The sequence below is a fragment of the Sapajus apella genome, unplaced genomic scaffold, assembly GCF_009761245.1.
Source record: "Sapajus apella isolate SASKATOON/1434 unplaced genomic scaffold, GSC_monkey_1.0 scaffold4, whole genome shotgun sequence".
NCBI lineage: Eukaryota > Metazoa > Chordata > Mammalia > Primates > Cebidae > Sapajus > Sapajus apella.
In genome coordinates, this window is record NW_022436944.1 from 54,840,846 (window position 1) to 54,860,391 (window position 19,546).

Sequence of the window (19,546 nt, forward strand, 5' to 3'; positions counted from 1 at the left end):
AAAGCTTTTGCGGAATTTTACTCCAGATATAACCATCATCATCACCATCATCATTATATTATTATTACTATAAAAGTTTTTGTTTATTTGGGATTTTCTATGAGCCATGTTCAATAATAATCACTTTACACATCTAATCATATGTAATTTAAACAATCTTAATAGGTTCCTTAGTAAGGTCATACGCAACGCTTCAAAGTAGAATAGCCAAAAATAAAATAAAATAAGAAGCCCAGTTCTTTTTCCCAGTCCCTCAAAGAAAACATATGCAAGCTTTTGGTACCTGCTTTTGTTACTTTCTTAGCTCTTGGCATTCCCACATTCTCCAGACTCTCATTCTGCACCCTCCTTCCTTGCCTATTTTTTTTTTTTATACCTGTTGACTTCATTTATTTGCTAAGTCCTTCCTAACTTCCTCCTGAGTCTTTGGTTCATTCATTTTTGGATTATTCTGCATCACAAAAGGTTTCTCTGGCAGAGACAGATTATACAGAAGAAATCTAAGACTTGAAAGCTGGGTTAGCAACAAAAGCATTCTCTCTGGTAGACTGAGGTGGGGAGACAACATTTCTGAGCATTTCCTTATTAGTATTTTTCCCATCACATATATAGGATTTTCTTTAGTTCTCTCAACAACACTATTCATTAGATATTATAACTGTATTTTTTATGTGAGGTCAGCAAGGATCACTGAGGTAAAATTGCTGACCAAAGTCACGGTAGATGTTCTTGAAAGTAAAGAAGTGAAAATGTATAGCCAGGGTATCTGATGTTGATTCCCATGCTTTAACCACTTAAGAAGTTTGCTATACTTTTTCCTATTAAGATATATTTTCAAAACAACCTCAAAAGGTAGACCGTCTTAGGGACTCTACTCTTCAACTGAAAGAGTTTGGGTTAGGGGATAACGTATTAAAAAGAATCTGCCTTTGCTCTCTGAATTTGTTTCTGCTTGCTCAAGAATATCTCCATTCCCAAACAGTGACTCACCTGAGGCCACCAGTATAATTTTACATAATTATACACAGAACTGGTGTTAATAGCTATTAGTAACCAGTTACTAATCATTTGGGCAAAGGTAGACATTCTCTTGCACTAGAGCTTTTACCAGGAAATTTTAAGTTATTAATAAATAATAAACTACCTACCAGAGATGTTCATTATAAAAGACTATACTTCAAAATATGCCGTCATGTGTTCTTTAAATATAAGCAAACTATCCAACTGCAGCAGTGTTTCTCAGAATCCTGCCATGTGTATGAACTTATCGTCAACTCAGAAAAGCTAGTGTTTTATCATCTAAAACAAGGATTTCATTTCCAGCTGCCATGAAGTCTAGAGGAAGGTCTGGCTATTCACTCAGGAGATATCCCAGGGAATATTGACAGTCACCCTACTGCAGAAATTATGTTGTATTGGTAAACTGAAGAATCAAAATGAAAAATGGTGAGGGAAACTGCTAAGATATGATGCTTTATTTGTACCTGTGGACCAAATCTCTTAATAGTAAAGCAGCAGCAACAATTTGGAAAATTGCCTAGATAATGTCTTATCTGCCTTCGTAATCAATTCAAGACAGGGTGTCCTATAAATAAACCAGCTACATTTTGTTTCCAACATGATATAGAAGGAAAATTGAGACTACTCTATTCAAGAACCTGCAAATCAGTAAAACTTAAAAAATCTAAATGGTGAGCTCTTTATTCCCTCCCCCTGCAATATTTCGTATACAAAATAGTTGACTTCCTGATACTGAAAAAATAGAGTGAATTAAAAAAATAAACAAATTTTTTATTTCTGTTGTGTATTTGTAGCTTAACATTGATTACCATTATGCACTAAAAAGAAATGGTAAGAACTAGTGCTATTACTATTTTACAAATAAAAAAGCCAAGGCATTCAGAAAATAGAGTGGAGGGGAAAAATGAAAGATTTTAGAGCAAATTCTAGAGTGAAATTCCAGCTCTATTGCCATATAAGTATTTAGTTTGAGGATTACTCTCTAAGTTCCATCCTCTTAGCAGTCAAATGATAATTTAAAAAATTCTGGAGTTATTGTGAAGTTTAAAGGATCACATGAAAAGTTTTAAGTACCCAATAAATCTCCCTTTCCCTACCCCACTGTCTCCTTTTGCTTTGGGAAGAATACACATGTTGATCTTGCTTGCTAAGACAATTAAGAAGATGTTTGTTCATAAATTTTTCTCAGTAACTATTTTTGCTGTCAGATATAGCTTCTTACAATTTTCTCAGCTTGAAAAACGTTAGTCTGATGGAAATTGTCAATTAATTTTTACTGTTGACCTAATTTTTTCCTATCACTCCTACATTTGAATTCCATCCCACAGTGCTGTGCCTAACTGTCTTGGAGTCTATGGTAAAAGACATATTCAGTAATGCTGATCTTGCGTTTGTTCAAAATTTTGATATTTTATTCATCATTGATTTTTTGCATTCATTTAAAAAAATATGACACTAAAATATTGTTTACCTCAATTACTAAGTTTTTTGGCACCCTTTTAAATTTTTCAGACAACGCAAGTGCCCCATTGGTTTCATTTCAGTCCAGGCCATGCCATTCTGCTCCTATTTTCATATGTTTGTAACACTTTTTTTTTTTGCCTAGTATGAGGTGAGTCTAAATCTAGCTTTAGCCAATGGAGGAAACCTGAAGTGTCTAAAGAACAGTTGACTCCTATATCTGGGTTTATAAGGCCGTGGAAATAAAATAACCTCTTTACTTTTTCATGACACTGAAAACATCAAAACACGGCAGGAGGCATTTTTTTTTCATTTTTCTTTTTTAAAATTAAAGTTCTGGGGTACATGTGCAGATCCTGCAGGTTTGTTATATAGTTATACAAATGCCATGGTGGTGGTTTGCTGCATCCATCACCCCTTCATCTACATTAGGTATTTTTCCTAATGCTATCCCTCCCCAGTCCCTCACCCTCTGCTATTTCTCCCCTAGCCCTCAACCCCCCAGGCCCTGGTGTGTGATGTTCCCCTCTTTATGTCCACGTGTTCTCATTGTTCAACATCCACTTATGAGTGAGAACATGCAGTGTTTGGTTTTCTGTTCTGTGTCAGTTTGCTGAGAATGATGGTTTCCAGCTTCATCCATGTCCCTGCAAAGAACAAGAACTCATTCTCTTTGTATGACTGTGTAGTATTCCATGGTGTATATGTTCCACATTTTCTTTATTCAGTCTATCATTGATAAGCATTTGGGCTGGTTTCAATTCTTTGCTATTGTAAACAGTGCCACAATAAACATACGTGTGCAGTGTCTTTGTAATAGAATGATTTATAATTCTTTGGGTATACATCCAGTAACAAGATTGCTGAGTCAAATGGAATTTCTATTTCTAGATCCTTGAGGAATCGCCACATTTTCTTCCACAATGGTTGAATTAATTTACACTCCCACCAACAGTGTAAAAACATTTCTATTTCTCCACATCCTCTCCAGCATCTGCTGTCTTCTGATTTTTTAATGATCACCATTGTAACTGGTGTGAGGTGGCATCTCAATGTGGTTTTGATTTGCGTTTCTCTAATGACCATTGATGGTGAGCTTTTATTCATATGTTTGTTGGCCACATATATGTCTTCTTTTGAAAAGTATTTGTTCATATCCTTTGCCCACTTTTTGATGAGGTTGTTCATTTTTTTCTTGTAAATTTGTTTAAGTTCTCCCCAGATTCTGGATAGTAGCCTTTTGTCAGATGAGTAGATTGCAAAATTTTTTTCCCATTCTGTTGGTTGCCAGTTCACTCTATTGATATTTTCTTTTGCTGTGCAGAAACTGTTAAGTTTAATTAGATCCCATTTGTCTATTTTGGCTTTTGCTGCCATTGCTTCTGGTGTTTTAGTCATGAAGTCCTTGCCCATGCCTATGTCCTGAATGGCATTGCCTACGTTTTCTTCTAGAGTTTTTATGGTGTTAGGCCTCAGGTTTAAATCTTTAATCCATCTAGAGTTAGTTTTTGTATAAGGTGTAAGGAAGAGATCCAGTTTCAGCTTTCTGCACATGGTTAGCCCGTTTTCCCAACACCATGTATTAAATAGGATATCCTTTCCCTATTGCTTGTTTCTGTCAGATTTGTCAAAGATCAGATGGTTGTAGTTGTATAGTGTTGTTTCTGAGGCCACTGTTCTGTTCCATTGGTCTATATCTCTGTTTTGGTACCAGTACGATGCTGTTTTGATTACTGTAGCCTTATAATATAGTTTGAAGTCAGGTAGCATGATGCCAGCATGAGGCATGTTAAGCACAGAGTTTAAACTGAAAATATTTGATTTGGTTTCATTGTTTACAGTTTTTGTTTGCTTTATTATTTACTTTTAGTTTTATGTTTATTTTGTCTTTCTTTTGGCAGTAAGCAATGGGTAATCTCAACTAGGAGTTGAGGAGAGAGTTGAGAGAGATATTTCCTTCCCTTAAATCTGACATGATATTGTTGTGCCCTTCATTTCCCCAGAGGAAGGGCTTATAAAAGCAGCAGACCCAGCAGCTCCATTAAATCTCTCTCCTTGTATTTTCTTCAGGGCAGCAAAAATTGAGCTTCTCAAGATTGTCCAGAGCTTTAGATAACCCCTCTTTTATTTTCCCCAAAACATACAAGCTTAGTAAAGAGGAATTTAGATGACACTGCAGGAGCCGAGTCCTAGTGTTCTAGGCCCAGCTTTAGCTCAGCTGGAGTTAGAGCAAGATGTATCTATGACTGGTTTGCAGAAGGTCACTGCATTGGTTAACTTGCTGACAAAAAAAATATATGTCCTAGGATTAATACTAATAAGATACCTGATTTTGGCAGAAGTTTAAAAAGATAAATACTTAAAATTGACTACGTAGGAGGAAAAAATAAACAAGGTGTCTAACAAGAATAATTTAGCACTTCCCAAAATATAGTCTACATAAGAAATTAACAATAATTAATGTTTGTTACCTGCTTTAAAGAACCTGATGTTGTTTGTAGTTCTTATGTTTAACTTTTGCAACAACTTTATAAGAGAGTCACTATTTTTAAACTTGCTGAAGGTCACTCTGTTAGGCCACGAGCTCTAGCTACTATAACATATGCTTCTCAAGATATCAAGAAAAACCAGCTTTAGGAAAATGCAAGTAAGTATTATTTGTCCAGAATTTTGGTTAATGAATGCTACATGTATGTGTGTTTATGTATGGGTGTTTATGTATGTGCATATGCTTAGGGGGCAATCTGTGGAAGGCAGGGAGCTCCAAGGTCAAGATATTTGGAGGACACGTATCAATAAAGTTAGACAGGTTTTTATTGCAAACATTATCAGTGTCATGAATAGGCTAAGGTGAACAGTGACTCTCCAAGGGAAGAGTTTTAATGGTAGGGTTTGTGTATTAGTTGGTTTTTATATTGCTATGAAGAACAGCCTGAATCTGGGTAATTTATAAAAGAAAGAGGTTTAATTGACTCACAGTTCTGCATGGCAGGGGAGGCCTCAGGAAACATACAATTATGGCAGAAGGGGAAGTAAACACCTCCTTCTTCACATGGCAGCAGAAGAGAGAAGAGCTAATCAAAACGGAAAAAGTCCCTTATAAAACCACCAAATCTTGTGAGATCTCACTCATTATCATGAGAACAGCAGCATGGGGAAATTGTACCTATGATTTAATTACCTCCCATTAGGTCACTCCCATGACAGGTAAGGATTATGGGAACTACAATTCAAGATGAGATTCAGGTGGTGACACAATCAAACCATATCATTCTGCCCCTGGCCCCTCCCAAATCTCATGTCCTCACATTTCAAAACACAATCATGCCTTTCAAATGGTCCCCAAAAGTCTTAACTCATTCCACCATTAACCCAAAACTCCAAGTTCAAAGCCTCATCTGAGACAGGGCAAGGCCCTTCTGCCTATGAGCCTATAAAATCAAAACCAAATTAGTTACCTAGACACAATGGAAGTAGAGACATTGGGTAAATAAACCCATTATGAATGGGAGAGATTAGCCAAAACAAAGCGGCTATAGGCCCCATGCAAGTTCAAAATCCAATAGGGCAATCATTAAACCTTAAAGTTCCAAAATGATCTCCTTTGACTCCATGTCTCACATCAGGTAACACTAATGTAACAGGTAGGCTCCCAATGCCTGGGGCAGCTCCAGACCTGTGGCTTTGCAGGGTACAGCCCCATTCCTGGCTGTTTTCACAGGCTGGCAGTGAGTGTTTGCAGCTTTTCCAGGCATGCAGTGCAAGCTGTCGATGGACCTACCATTCTAGGGTCTAAAGGATGGCAACCCTCTTTTTACAACTCCACTAGGCCATACACCCGTGGGGACTCTTTGTAGAGGCTCCAACCCTACATTTTCCTTCTGCACTGCCCTAGCAGAAGTTCTCCACGAGGGCTCTGCCCCTGCAGCACACCTCTGCTTGGACCTCCAGGATTTTCCATCCATCCTCTGCAATCTAGGCAGAGGCTCCCAAACCTCGGTTCTTGACTTCTGTGCACCCGCAGGCTAAACACCATGTGGAAGTTGCCAAGGCTTGGGGCTTACACCCTTTGAAGCCATAGCCTGAACTGTTTGTCAGCCCCTTTTTAGCCATGGCTGGAGTGACTGAGACACAAAGCACCAAGACCCTAGGCTGCACCTAACAGGGAGGCCCTGAACGTGGTCCAAAAAACCATTCTCCCTCCTAGGCCTCTGGGCCTGTGATGGGAGGGGCTGCCAGGAAGGTCTCTGAGATACCCTGGACAAAATTTCTCCATTGTCTTGGCAATTAACATTTGGCTCCTCATTGTTTATGTAAATTTCTACAGCATGCTTGAATTCCTCCCCAGAAAATGGGATTTTCTTTTCTACTGCATTGTCAGGCTGCAAATTTCCCAAACATTTATGGTCTGTCACCTCTTGAATGCTTTGCTGCTTAGAAAATTTTTTTGTCACTTAATCATCTCTCTTAAATTCCAAGTTTCACAGATCTACAGGGCAGGGGCAAAAAGCTGCCAGTCTCCTTGCTAAAGCATAGCAAGAGTGACCTTTACACTAGCTCTCAGTGAGCTCCTCATCTCCATCTGAGACCATCTCAGCCTGGACTTATTATCCACATCACTATCAGCATTTTCGTCAGAGCCATTCAACAGGTCTCTAGGAAGTTCTGGTAGAGGCCGGAGGCAAACAGGGAAGGGTTCCCGGAGAATCTCTGACCTACCCCACAAGGGTTTACACCAGATGTTCATGTGCAGCTAAGGGAATTTGTGCAGGGGCCTTGCCTGGGCATGCCCACAATGGACTAGAGGCCCACATGCACTGTGAGAATGGGGTGGAGCCACCAGGAATCCATATGCAGGGGAAGAGCTTGGCCTCCTCAGCTCAGCTCAGTGTGATGGCCTGGTATTCAATATGTGAGGTGGCAGCTGGCTGGCAAGAACCCTCACTTTGCTGAGAGCTCCCCTTTCACTAAATGAATTTCACCCCCCTCACCCTGCCATGTGTCCTCATGCCTAATTTTTCCATGTTGTGAGACAAAAAAACAAGCTTTAGCTGAACTATGGAGCAAAAATCCTGTATCAGTTGCAAACTTTCCCACATTTTTCTGTCTTCTTCTAAGCCCTCTAAACTGTTTCAACCTCTGTCTGTGACCCAGTTCCAAACTTGCTTCCACACTTTTGGGTATCCTTGTAGCAGCACTTCACTCTCTATGGTAGCAATGTACTGTATTAGTCCATTCTCACGCTGGAATGAAGAACTGCCTGAGAATGGGCAATTTATAAAGGCAATAGATTTAATTAGCCTGTAGTTCCCGATGGCTTGGGAGGACTCAGGAAACTTGCAATCATGGAAGAAGGGGAAGCAAACATCTTCTTCCCATGGCAGCAGGAGAAAAGTGCCAATCAAAGCAAGAAAACCCTCTTATAAAATCATTAGATATCGTGAGAACTCACTCACTATCATGAGAACAGCAGCATGGGATAACTGTCCCATGATTCAATTACCTTCACTTGGCCTCTCCCATAACACATGGGGATTACAGAAACTACAATTCAAGATGAAATTTGGGTAGGGACATGCCAAATCATATCAGTTTAAGTATAAGGCATTTGACTAAAAAAAATGTAACTTTGTGATGCGGCACGACTTCTTGGCTGCATTTCATTTTGTCTTGGCACCTTAGTAGTTAACAGTAGCTGACTGGCAGCCAAAAGTTCACTACCAACAACAAGTGCATGAGTGCCACCACAGTGCGGATCTCGGCCTGGTCCCCAGCTGTCACACCAACCTCAGTGTGAGTGTGGAATGTTTAACAATGCATCGCCATGCATACCAGTCCTGAGAGACAGAGGGAGGGAGGGAGGGAGGGAGGGGGGGGAGAGAGAGAGAGAGAGAGAGAGAGAGAGAGAGAGAGAGAGAGAGGGAGACAGAGACCAAGCATGAGAAGTGCTGGTGAGGCAGCCACCTGAAAGAGCAAGTGATGACTCAGAAAAGCAGACAGAACCACTGGGGTTTCTTAATGGGCACTCACTGCCCTGAGGAAAGGGTAAGGAGAAATTTAATGGAGCCTGCTGGGTCTGCTGCTATGTAAATCTCATCCCTGGGAAAGTGACTGGCACAACAATATCAGATGTCACTGGTGCAGACATTTGGCAGATGTGTCTCGTATTTACCAGCGTGCAACCTGTGAGCAAATTCCAAATGTGTGAGCGTGGGAGTGCGGGCAGATGGGTGTGGATGCGTGCATATGCCACTTCTTACATCCACTGCCCACAAAGCAGGAGCAAGGTTTAAGAGGTGAAATTTGACATGAGATTTGGTGCACTCTTATAGAGATAGTTTAATTTTTGCAAAGACTCATTGTCAGCTGCATTTTGAAGGCAAACATCCCATACATACACACTCTTTCGCGCATATGTGAAATGAATCAAATTGCCCATGGATCCCATGGGGAAAAAGTGCTGTTGCTCTGTTTCCAAAGCAGTTGTCAGATCTCTGGTGATACCTCAAACCAGATTCTTGCATTTATGTGACAAAGGCTCTTTAAAAGCCTGATAGCTTGTTCTCGGGGAAGGGAAATAAAATAGATACGTAGAGTTTAAACTTAAAGTTGAGACAAACAGAAAGAATACTTATACTGATATGTGATATTTTATTCTTGTTATGAACTTTTATCTTCTGGTCAATGGATAAATAGTGCTGAATGCAGGACTAAACTTAAAGCAGATGACCAGAGTACTCGAATTGTATTGAATTGAATTGAATTGGATCAAATTGAATCAAATAGATTCTGTGAGTGCTCACCTGTATCTAAGAATAGGTTATTTAAGACTGATCTTGGATATAGAAGAGACAGCCTTAGCTTACAATGTGACACATAAAGCAAGGAGGAAATGAGATTTACGTCTGTCCTGGGTTGGTAGCAAGCAAGGGGAAATCACAGTCTTCAAGGCAAGATCAGAAGCAAAGTTAAGCTAAGATCAGAAGCACAGCTTCAGACAGGAAAATATACCTGGCTGAGAAAGTAAGTTAGAACTTAAAGCCTAAGGAAAATCCCAGAATCCCTGTGCCCAGGGATAATGTTGCTGGGGGTAGGTGTGGATATTAGGGTAGAATAAATGTGATATCAGACACTTTAGAGGGGAATTGATAACAACCTAACCCTAAGATTCAGACTATGCAACGCTAGTTGTAGACCATCATGGTGACCAATATTTTCTGAACTTCAGGAGCGTTCACCAAGGGAACTATTAGGGCCGATGAAATAAAAGAAAGGCATGGTTTTGTGCCCTGATCTTGAAAACCCCTGACTCTTTCAATGTACATAGCCAAAAAATTGTAAAATGTTTAGATTTCTTTTGTATGCAGTCATAAGATTGAAGCACGGGGCCAAGAAAAACACCATTAACATTAAATAAGATGATTTTTACATAAATAATTGCCACATTATATTTTGCTATTTGTTTTCATATTTACAAGAAGGAATTCATTTGACAATGAAGGTATAGTTCTGCTCTCTTGTGCTAAGTAAATGATAGAATCAAAAGTCTCTCACGCTCTTGAAAAAGATAGTGAATCCATCCTCCCACCTCAAAGTTAGATTGTATGAGCCCTAGCATAACTATAAGTGTGCTAGACTCATTTTAAAATCTCCATCAATACAGGACCTTGACCTACCTGCCACTTCATCTTCTAAACCTTCCATTTTCTCTCGTAAAATTTTGGTAAGAGTGATTAACAGCACTTGCCCAGTGGTCACTGTGTGTCAAATACTGATCCACATATTTTATCTAAATTCTTCCTTTTTTAATCCCCATCATCACCCAAAAAATCAGATGAAAACTATCTACATTTTAAAGATGAGGGGCTGAAGTGTGTAAAGGATAAATAAATCATCCAAGTCAAATAGTTTCTAAGTCAGAGCACCAAAACCTAAACCTAGGCCATTGGGTTTCTAAGTCTATTTGACCAGCAAGCTATGCTTTCTCCTAGGGAAAATATTTCTTATGCAGTATGAATATGATGAAAGTGAAATGCAAAACAGGCACATAACAAAACCTAGTCAATGTTGTTTTTCCCCTTAGTTTGCCCAGCACTTACCTCCCAACCTCATCCCAGGTTACGGGAAGGGAAGAGAAGAGGGAAACTGCAGGTATACATGGGTTGGAACTCCTCAGGTGATTCTGACAGACTTTACAATTGAGAACCTTTCTCTTCTGTAAACCCATTTCATAGTTTTATAGCATTCAGTCTCAAGAGATTCCTTCCTGACTTCTGACTTAATTCAAACAGGGGAGATTAAAAGGCATTTTCTTCTTATTTTATTAACAATTCTGTGTTAAAACACTCCTAGGAGTTTATGATTATGTCAAACATGTCAAAATTGTTTGGTCTAAAATTATTTGGCTTTTTGAAGTCTCTATTTTCTTTCAACTTTGACTTGTACAATCATTACATAGTTATATCAATGAATATCTCCTGAGTGCAGGTACATTCTGTTTCTTGAGTTGCTAGCTACTACTGCAAAAAATTAGATCCAAGAGTGATGTGCTTCTGCATTCAGATTTATTACCTGCTGCTGAGCTGGGATTATGTGGCCCATCTCTGTATTTGCCTTCTTTCCACCAAGCCAGGCTTCTTTGCAGAGAGCTTCAGCATTAGCTGCAATCCTAGTAGACATCTTAAGAGTGTGAAAATTGTTACACCAATCTAGAACCATTCAATGTACCCACAGATCATTGCGGGCTGGGGTGGCTAGGTGGCTTTCTGAGATATACTTAGAAGGGTCAACGCTTTATCATAGCTGTGTGGATCTAACTTCTGTCCATGCTTATGAGCCATTTTATAGCAATTCAGTACAGTGAAACATGAGAAAAATGAGGAAGGATGACAATATAAGGAACTTAAAGACTGATGTTTTATTTGAAATGAAAGACTGATGTTTTCTCCAGATTCTCCAAGTGGCCTGTGACATGATGAATTAAGAATACAGAGCTAGAAAAAAATAAATGTGAGTTCAGTGTCCATGTCTGTAATGAATAGAAATGTAGTCTACATCTATTTTGTTATTTTTACCTAAACGGCTAATTCAAAGTTATTTGCTGAGTGTCTAAGATGTATCATGCACAGTACCAGACACTAAGGATGTGACTAAACATCAGATCCCTTTCTTTGAAAGCCTAAACTTTTTAAAGAGGGAACTGTTTGCTAGCTCTATGTCGACTCTTTTTTTTCTTGAGTCCCAGGTGTACCATCTATTCCAGTCTCCCAATACTTTCTTGTCACTTGCAGTGGATTCTCCAGCTCTCACCTACCTCTCCCTTTTTCTGGGCTTCACTGAGGCTAAGGAAATAATAGAATGGATTTTTTGATCTGTTTTAATTCTGGGAAGAATATACACTCTTTTCTGGTATGGTAAAATACAGAAGTTATAGAAGAAAAATCTTATCTTTATGATGCAAAATCTTGTTGTATTTTTGCTACTCCTATGTGACTTCAGACCTCTCTGAAGGCTTCTGTTCTTGTATTCCTCCATTGTCAGATCTCAAAACTCCCATCACAAACTGAATTAAACTAAAGAGCCTCTGCACAACATTAAACGTAAACACAGTAAACAGATAACATACAGATTAAAGTATTCATAAACTATGCATCTGACAATGATCTAATGTCCAGAATCAATAAGCAACTTAAACAATTCAACAATCAAGAAACAAATAATCCCATTGAAAAGTGGGAAAAATACATGAACAGACACTTCTCAAAAGAAGACATATAACCAGCCAAAAAAATATGAAAAAATACTCAGTATTGCTAAGCACTAGAGAAACGCAAATCAAAACCACAATGAGATACCATCTCGCAGCAGTCAGAATGCCTTATTATTAAGCCTGGGCAACATGACAAAGCCCCATCTCTACTAGAAATACCTCAAAACCGTATCTCTACTAAAAATACCTGGGTGTGGTGGTGCATGCCTGTAGTCCCTGCTACATGGGGGCTGAGGTGAGAGGATCACTTGAGCCCAGGAAGTGAACCGAGATTGTGCCACTGTACTCCAACTTGGGCAACAAGAGTGAGACATTGTCAAAAAAAAAAAAAAAAGAATGTCTACTATGAAAAAGTAAAACAGCAACAGTTGCTGGCAAGGCTACAGAGAAAAAGGCATACTTATATATTGTTGGTGGGAATGTAAATTAGCTCAGTCATTGTGGAAAACAGTTTGAAGATCTCTCACAGAACTTAGAACTATCTTTCAACCCAACAATACTATGACCAGGTATCTATTCAAAAGAAAATAAATCATTCTACCAAAAAGACACATGCATACATATATTCATCACTGTGATATTCACAATAGCAAAAACAAAATCAACTTAGGTGGCCATCAGTGGTGGGCTAGATAAATTGTGGTACATATACACCATGGAATACTATGCAGCCATAAAAAAAATAAATCATGTTCTTTGAAGCAACATGGATGCAGTTGGAGGTCATTATCCTAAGTAAATGAATGCAGAAACAGAAAATCAAATACATGTTCTCACTTATTATTGGGAGCTAAACACTCTAGTCAAGAACATAAAGATGGAAACAATAGACTTTATTGGATATGATAGTGAGCATCATATCCAATACCTACTTTCTCACCGTTTAGTAGTTCTGCTAAAGCAGGAGGCAGGGGGCAAAGCGTGAGAAAGTAGGTATTGGATATGATGCTCACTATCTGAGTGACAGGGTCATTTGTATCCCAAACCTCGGCATCACACAATACACCCACGTAACAAATCTAAACATATTTCCCCTGAATCTAAAATAAAAGTTGAAATTATTTATAAAAAGCCACCTCAATTGGATGAGAACTGGCCATGATGGCATAATATTTTTCATATCTCAAAGAACTTATACCAAAATAATTGGGCTTTAAAATTGTAGAGAAGAAGAAGGGTAAAGGAGTGAATCCTTGGAGGAAGCGTGGGATCTCTCTGCTGACTGTAGCAGTTAGCCATAGGATGCACTTTCATAAGAATGGAGGTTCTATGCTCATAGAGTGAGCAAAACCAAATTTACGTGTTAAGTAGTCAGGAGCTATTTTAAAATCTCCATTATCCAATAGACCATGTGAATCTTGTACACTTGAACCTGAGATAAAAAAGAGATGAAACATTCTCTAAGGATCTGTGTATTCCCAACCAATTTTTACTTTTTTGATACAAAATTCAATAACCAACTCTTAAATTGTGGGATTCAGTCAACATACTAATTTGTAAACAGTTGATTAAATAATGCATTTGCCAAAGTTAAAGAGGCAGGAGATCTATAAAGGGAGGGAATGAGCATAATGGTACAAGAAAAACCTAAGATAAAAATAGTTACAGCAACTATCAGTTTATCTCTGAGCTTTGTGGGAGGAAGGATGAGCAAAATGAAGCATACAGATATTTAACATGTAACTGATCCTGATCTACAGCATATGGAAGGAGAGAGAAAATCCTTCTTTGTCAATTTACTCTGATGAAACTGTAAAATGAGCTCTGAGAGTGCAGTTAATTTCAATGAAAATTTTACATTATAAAATCAATTTTTCTCTAAATATTTCTCTATGTGATGGACTCAGAAATATTTTAAAATGGTGTTCATTTTTGCTTAAGACTTCACTGCTCATGGAAGATATGGTGGCTGCTGTTCTCAGGTCTGATATTGCCTCAAATTTTCCATTTCCTCACTATACACAAATCCTCAGCTCGAATATTTTCAGGAGTAGAATTTGCTTTAGTATGCCAATATCTGCCTTTAAAGTGAGAGTTGATGTTTTTCAGTCAAAGCTTTCTGTACACTTATGATTTTATAAGATGAATTAAGGAAAGATTCCTCTACCCAAAGATGGAATTTGAGATTACATTTAAAAATTGATTGATATTGATCCTATAATAATTATCTTTGTCCAAGAATATAATTGTAAATATTTATATGCACTATATAATATTCTGACAATGTTTTGGAGACATGGATAGTTTCTGAAGAAAATCTTGATTCATATCTGTAGACTCCCTAGGATGCTTACTATTATATGGGACACCATTAGGGAAAACAAAATGGAGAAGCTATTTTTTAATCTTTAAATTATGGAAATATCATATGATCTTCCCACTTAGTTTATATCATAATAAATTTTGAGTGATTTTCAGTCTTCAAATCTGCTATTTATGGAAGATGCATGATTCTAAGGAATTGCAAACTCATCTAAGAACGCACTGATAGGACTAAGACAATTTGTAAGTTATTTACCTGAGACACCTTGTAAGCCCAATGTCTTGGAGGAGACCTTGTATCTTTCTAATCTTCTATAAGAGAAAGTGAATTAGGCTCTGAAAATCCTTCGCATTTTCTTCTTTTAATCCATTTAGCTTAACATTCAAGTCTGTACTGAACTGCTGAGGGAGAAGTCAGAAGATTTTCAAGGGACTATGCTCTATCATCATGAGGTGTTTCCCAATCTGTATCACTGCACTTCTCTGCACTCATTTTATTGTACCTGGTTCAATACAGAACAACTGTAACTACATAGCCCACGTGAAAGACAGAACATGAGAAGAACATCAAATTCCTCTCTCACATGTATAGTTAAGGTAAACATAAACTCCTCGGTATTTCTGTTGGACTAAAAAAGGCAACAAACAGTGGAAAATAAGCAAATTTGTGTTCAACTGGTCATAAGTGACTATGAATCCCAAATTGAGGTTACTGACTAGGTAAGATTGGAAGCCCCACTAGAATTATTTGTCCCTAACTAAAGGAGAGTCTGCTCTGTGTATACCAGGGTTGTTCTTTATATTCCAAGATGTCATTTCCCCAAGTGCTGTCATCCCTAAGTAAAATTCCACTCTGGGGATTTATATATAGGACATAGAGCTGCAGTTATAGCCTTTGCCATATTTTCAAATCTGGCTCTCACTCTTTCATAACCAAACACACCTAGCATCAGCACATTTTCTCTAACTTTTCCTTTTCTATTTTACTTACCAAGACAGATTTTTTTTTTTTCTACTTGCTAACCTGAAAGACCTGGAGATGCTGAAAATAACACAGAGAAGTTGATATTTGCTTCCTTTCATATTTATCCTCTTTCTTTCCTCTATTTTTCTACTTTTACTCTTCCTTCCATCCTTCAATTCTTTCTTTTTCCAAATTTAAAATACCTTGACTTCTTTTAATTATGCTTGTTTCAGGCCCTTCACATATTAAACTATATCAAAGAATGAGTGAGGGCAGGTAGCTCACATGAAAATGAAAAGGAAGCTCTGTAGCTTTTTGCTACATTTCTTATCCTACAGAGTCTTTTCACTTTCCTACTATTTAAGGATATGCTTATTTTTCTTTTTAAATTTTTCTCAGATATTATAGCATCTATTTTTATTTATTCTTGATACATTTATCAGTCAGGCTGCATAACAGGTCATGCTAAAACTTAATGACTTAAAACAATAACTGTGTGTTAATCTCACAATTCCATCATTGCCAATTTGTACTGGGCTCAATTGGACACTCCTCTTGATCTGTGCCAGGGTTGGCTGGTCTCAACTGGGCACATTCATTTGTCAGGAGTCAGCTTCCAGACTGGTTGAGGGCAGGCTGTTCAAAGATGGCCTAGATGTAATGTTCTGTTTTATGTACCTTCTCCTTCTTCAATAGGTTAACTCCACTGGCCAGGGCGAGATATTCAAAGGGTCACAGGAAAGACTCAGCCTCAAAATTCACAAAGATGGCATTTGGCTACATTTTATTGAATAATTCAAGTCAAAGATACGAAGAAGGCATACATGGATCATAGACTCTACCTCTTGATGTCAGGTGAAAAGTTTGCAAGCATTTCCATAATTTGCTACGGAAAATGAAGGTAGGGTAATGTGGCTTTGGTGGTTGAGTTTGGGGTCAGAACATCAGGGTCAAATCACATCTCCAAACTTACTCACTTTGTACCTGTTCCTTACTTTTCTGTAGCTTCATGCCACATGTAAGTGCTTGATGCATAGTAAGAAAATATATTTTAGCTATTGCCATACTATTATCTTTAGCTTTATTATTACAGTTTTTAGGTCTGACCCTTAATTTAGATATACAATGAATAAGCCATAATTATTTTTTTTGAGACTGAGTCTTGCTCTGTCACTCAGGCTGGGGTGCAGTGGCATGATCTTGGCTTATTATAACCTCCACCTCCTAGATTCAAGCCATTCTCCTGCCTCAACCTCCCCAGTAGCTGGATTACAAGTGTGCACCACCACACCCAGCTAGTTTTTGTGTTTTTAGTAGAGACGAGTTTTCATCATGTTGACCAGGCTAGTCTCAAAATCTTGACCTTGTGATCCGCCCACCTCGGCCACCCAAAATGCTGAGGTTACAGGCAAGAGCCAACCTTCCCTGGTGTCATAAATTTTTAGATAGCTTTTACATTAAGGCCTTGTGAATTCCATTGAGATCCACAGGCATCTTTGTCTTGAAGAAATACTATTGTTATATTTGTCAATCACAGGTTTACATGATCCACAGAGGGCAAATGTGACTCTACTCTCCTGACTCTGAGTAACACAATTAATTGATTTTAGCATGTTTTCCAGATTGTTTGAACAAACCTCCAGAAAGCCACTACCAGTTGACCAAAGGTGGCATACATTTACCTCCCTAGCAGGAATTTCAAGCCCTGGGTAATGTTCCCTTCTATATTTATTTAAAAATCCATTAATTCTATTGACTTCAGATTAAGTAAAGATAATCTAAACTAGCAGTTCTCAAACATTTTGGTTTCAGAATTTATTTTCAGTTTTGCAAATCATAGAGGACTCCAAAGAGATTCTGTTTATGTGTATTATATCAACATTTATCAGATCAGATATTAAAACCCAAAAAAACTATAAATAAATTTTAAATTATCTATAATACATTTATTATGTTGATGCATATTTTACGTTAAATATCATATTTAACATAACATAGCACCAAATTTTTATGTTAACAAAACACCTTCTATTTTCTCAAAAAAAAAAAAATGGTATTGAGAAGGGTAGCCTTGCTTTATACTTTCTACAAATATATTTAAAGTCTGACCACAGACAACAACTGGATTATTATATCTGTTTCTGTGTCAATTTGCTGCGATATGTTGTTTTGATTGAAGTATATGATGAAAAACCAGCTTTATAGAGTTATATTATTGGAAAAACGAGGACCTCATGAATGCCCTGAAAGGGTCTCAGGAATCCCCAATGGTGCTCAGATCACATGTTCAGAATAACGTATTTAAACAGTCTGTTCTCCCAGCAACTGAAGGGAGCTCTAATGGTAATGTATAAGAAAGGGTAGAATAGAAAATATTTTCGGGTGGGAGCATGGCCTGCCCTCAAGGAGCAGGAGCTATCATGGACATTGATACATTTGTGTCCCATACTGCCTCCACGTCCTGAGAACTACCTTCCCACCAGCCACATGAGTTCTGTGAGGCCCCTCTCCATACCAGCTATGGTTTCTAGGGCCGCAGGTAGATATCCATACCTGACTGTGCCAACCAAAGTTCTCTCAGAGACTTGGAATTGACAGAGTCCACTTCTCCACTGTCATAAATTATATGCTGCCAAAATTGCCAGCAGTTGTTTCCCACTAGAGGAAAAATGCCAGTTAGTGTTGGTAAAAATCAAGCAGCACATGGGGTGAAGGAAGCTGGATTAACAGTTCCATAGAGGGTTCTTGTATCACTCAATTGTCTAGATCTAGAAATGAGATGTAAACAAATATTCTTATTGTCCCAGAAAGGGTGCCTGAAGGCAATCGACAGCTGGCATGGGAAGAGCAAGACAGTTTATTTAAAGAGGAAATTTAAGTTGCAAAGGCAAAGGTTCTTTGTCAAGGATAAGGACTCATGATAAAAAATCAGTGTGATTATGAGGGAGCAGCTTGGTTTACATGTGAGAGAATAGGCAGGGCACTCATTCCGGAAGTTAGAACTCTTGTTTCTTTCATACCACTGACACTTTCACTAAGTCTGGGTCAAAGAACAGCAAATAAACAAATGTTAGTATAATTTTGTGAAGATTCAGTAATGAATTTATAGAGAAATGACGTCTGTAAGCCACTTAAACTCCCTGAATCTGATTGCTAATCTGTTAAATGAGAGTCATAAAATAGAAGTAATAAATTAAGGCCTACAGAGAAGATGTAAATAAACTTGCAGGAAATAGGGAACCTGGGACTCAATTTTGCTGTGTGTCTAAAATATAACACATTTAGATTTATAATGTCGCCAAATACCTCAGTGTCATGCATCTCATAGACAAAACAGGTAGTAGAGGGTTAGCTTTTCACTGTTTGAGTATTTTTGATAGCTTTTGTAACCAGGGTTCTAAAGAACTCTTGGGTGGTCCCGAGTTTTTTTTTTTTTTACCTGAGACGAAAATGAAAACGACCTCCACGTTTCTCCTTGCTCTCTCTGACTCTCAGTGACCTTGCTGAGTTTGGCTGTAGTTGAGAAGATCCCTTTCAATAAAGCCACATATATATCACATCATTACAACAATGACAGAGAGTGCTATCATATATACTGGTTTGTATTCTTCACGGCAAACTCAAGCCATCAGTTTGTTGTTGTCCCCATGTATAAATAAACCTCAGAAAGCGAAGTGACTTTCCAAAGCTCATGTATCAAGTCCCTGACAGAGCCAGACCTCAACGGCAGCTGTTCTCTCATGTTCTGGCCTGCGGCTACAATCCTAAATAGGATAACTTAACCACTTGATAGATTCATAAGTGTTGTTTGATTATCAGAGTGTCAGACGGCTGCTTAGAAAAATATTTTCAACACAAAATTCCTATAGTAAAATTTGCTTAACATTTTCTTTAGAAAAAATTGAGTCTTTTGTTAACTTCATATTTTGTTTGGCACTCATTACATATATGCACCAAGTTTAATGAACGAAGTCAATACCAAGGTTACAGTAAACAGAATTTAAAACATTCTCTTTTCCATTTTTATAATGGAATTATTGGCTTTTATTCCTAAGGGTTCCAAAGTACTA